The following is a 3,377-nucleotide window of genomic DNA, read 5'->3' as shown; positions in this document are numbered from 1 at the left end:
CAGTATAAATAATAACTTTCGAACCTAATAAATATGACCTAAACTTGTCACATGCAAAAACTACGGTTAACATTTCTTTTTCTGTTGTGGTGTAGTTTAATTGTGCACCAGACAGTGTGTGACTTGCATAATAAATGACATGAAGTTTCTTATCCTTTCTTTGTCCTAAAACACATCCGACAGCTAAGTCACTTACATCACACATAATTTCAAATGGTAAATCCCAATCAGGTTTAGCAATAATAGGTGCACTGACTAAAGCAGTTTTCAATGTTTCGAAAGCTTTAACGCATTCTTCATTAAAATCAAAGGTTGAATCTTTCATGAGTAAATTAGTAAGTGGTTTGGAAATTACAGAAAAATTCTTAATAAATCTTCTGTAAAAACCAGCATGTCCTAAGAATGATCTTACTCCCTTAACAGTAGTTGGAGGGGGTAATTTTTCTATTACTGAGGTTTTTGCTCTATCTACTTCTAATCCTTTTTCAGAGATTTTGTGACCTAAAACAATTCCTTCGTCAACCATGAAATGACATTTTTCCCAGTTTAATACCAAATTTGTTTCTTCACACCTAGACAAAACTTTATCCAAGTTTTCTAGGCATGAATCAAAAGAATCTCCATAAACTGAAAAATCATCCATAAAAACTTCCATGATATCTTCAATGAAAAAATGTTCCGTAAGGGCATGTGAAGGTTGTTTTATCTTGGTCATCCGGGTAAATGTATATTTGAAAGAATCCGGAGTAACCGTCAAGAAAACAGTAGAAAGCATGACCAGCTATCCTTTCGATCATTTGATCAATGAAAAGAAGAGGAAAATGATCTTTCCTAGTTGCTTTATTTAAATTTCTATAATCTATACAAACCCTCCAACCAGTGGTGGTTCGTGTAGGTATTAATTCTCATTCTTCATTCCTTACAACTGTTATGCCTCCCTTTTTAGGTACACAATGGATTGGACTAACCCATTCACTATCCGAGATAGGGTAGATGATTCCATTGTCCAGAAGTTTAGTAATCTCATTTTTTACTACTTCTTTCATATTCGGATTTAGGCGTCTTTGCCTATCCGCTTTAGGTGGCTTATCTTCTTCTAAGTGAATTCTATGCATTACAATACTTGGATTAATACCTTTTAAGTCAGAAATTTGCCAACCCATACTTCCTATCCTACTTCTAACAACTTCTTTCAATTTTTCTTCTTGAACTTGTGTCAACTTGTTAGAGATAATTATAGGTAGAGAATCGCCTTCGCCTAAGAAAGCGTACCTCAAATGACTTGGTAATTCCTTAAGTTCTAATTCAGGTGGAACTACAATTGAAGGCGGAACTGGTCCATCTTCTCGAATCAAAGGTTCTGGGTCCTTATCTTCTAGTTCCTCACTCATTATAAGTTCTATTATTTCTTCTTTCTGACAATGTCATTTACACATTCTTCAATTAAATCAAGTTTCATATAAGCGAAATCCTCCATAGGATATTTCATTGCTTGATTCATATCAAACTCAATCTTATCATCTCCTATTCGTAAAACTACTTTCCCTTCCGACACGTCAACTAGAGCACGTCCCGTGTTCATGAACGGTCTACCAAAGATTAGCGGACAATTTACATCATAAGCAAAATCTAAAATAACGAAATCGGTAGGAAAAATAAATTTGTCAACTTTAACCAAAACATCCTCAATTATACCGTATGGTCTTTTAGTGGTTTGATCCGCTAATTGTAAAACCATATTGGTACGTTTGATGTCTTCTTCTAAGCCTAACTTATTAAATATAGATAATGGCATCAAGTTAATGCTTGCTCCTAAATCACAAAGACAACTTGGGAATTCTATATCTCCCAATTTACACGGAATGGTAAAACATTCGGGATCTTTGAGTTTTGTGGGCAAATTGCTTGACACAATCGAACTGCAATCTTCAGTAAGTGAAATGGATGAAATTCCTTCCCAACTGATTTTCTTTGAAATTAAATCTTTGAGGAATTTTCCATAGTTGAGAATTTGCGTAATTGCATTCATAAACGTTAAATTAATATGCAAATTTTTAAGTTTGTCTAAAAATGTTAAAAGTTGTTTGTCATAGTCCTTATTGCGGACTTTGTGTGGAAAAGGTGGTTTGGGTACAAAAGTTTTTGTACTAGAGTCAATTGGTGCATCTTTTTGATTTAATGTATCCTCTTTGGGCTTTGGTAAATCAGTTCCAGGTAAAATCGAATTTCCGGGCATTTCCGGACCTAAGTAATTTTTTCCTGAACGAAGAGTGATATCCTTAACATGCTCTTTCGGATTTTCTTCCATATGGCTTGGAAGACTTCCCTCTTTGCGGGATGGAATTGATTTAGCGAGTTGTCCAATTTGAATCTCCAAATTATGGATGCTAGATGATTGGTTTTTAATAAGCTGATCGAATTTATTCTCGATCCGTTTAAAACCATTGTCGTGATTACTTATTTTTCCGCTCATCGCATCAATGAATTTGTCGATTTTAGAAGATAAGGTGCTAAACGTATCTCTTGATTGATTTTGATAATTAATAGTACGATTTTGATTAGCATTAACATTATTGTTATTATTATCTCTCCAGTTAAAGTTAGGATGATTTCTCCATCCAGGATTATATGTATTGGAATAAGGGTTATTAGTTTGGTTTTGCCCTTGGACAAAGTTTACCTGTTCAATTTCACTCATACCTTCGTAATCCACATCCGTTTGGATTGGTTGACCATTAGGATCACACGGTGCCATAAACCTATCAATTTTGTGCGACAAGGCAGAAAATTGGGCTTGCAACATCGCTACTAGATCAAGATTCACTATACCTTTAACTGATGATGTTGTTGAGGATGATGGTTTCGCTGATGGTAGGTGTCCACGTTCTGCGGGCCACATACTGCTATTGATTGCCATTTCCTCCAAAAGTTCTCTTGCTTGGGCAGATGTTTTCTTCATGAATAACCCTCCAGACATAGCATCCAATGAACCTCTAGTTGTAGGATTTAGTCCATTATAAAATGTTTGCATTAAAAGTTCAGCGGGCAATTGGTGGTGTGGGCATAAACGTTGAAGTTCTTTAAAACGTTCCCAAGCCTCATAAAGAGTTTCACTATCATTTTGAGAAAAAGACGTTAACTCTTTAATGACTCTTGCGGTTTTTGCTAAAGGAAATTTTTTTGATAAAAATGCTTGGGCTAATTGCTCCCAAGTCTCAATTGATGCGGCTGGCATAGAAGTTAACCATTCTTTGGCTCGATCCTTCAAAGTAAAAGGAAAAAGGCGAAGATTGATCGCTTCCGCAGTCACATTTGGTATTTTAAAAGTGTCACAAATTTCTAAGAAATTTGTCAAATGGGTATTAGGATTTTCGTTA

The 3,377-nt window shown here is 35.2% G+C and overlaps 1 non-coding gene across 1 annotated transcript; it reads left to right on the top strand.

Moving 5' to 3' along the window:
* Positions 1-3,047: 3,047 nt before the first annotated feature.
* Positions 3,048-3,154, top strand: LOC136231481 (small nucleolar RNA R71). Its single transcript, XR_010689860.1, has one exon. It is a non-coding gene; the product is annotated as a small nucleolar RNA R71 (small nucleolar RNA).
* Positions 3,155-3,377: the final 223 nt, after the last annotated feature.

This window comes from Euphorbia lathyris, chromosome 5 (genome assembly GCF_963576675.1).
Source record: "Euphorbia lathyris chromosome 5, ddEupLath1.1, whole genome shotgun sequence".
NCBI classification, from domain to species: Eukaryota; Viridiplantae; Streptophyta; class Magnoliopsida; order Malpighiales; family Euphorbiaceae; genus Euphorbia; species Euphorbia lathyris.
Note: the sequence above shows the minus strand (reverse complement) of the source record. Positions and strands in the feature narration are given on the sequence as shown.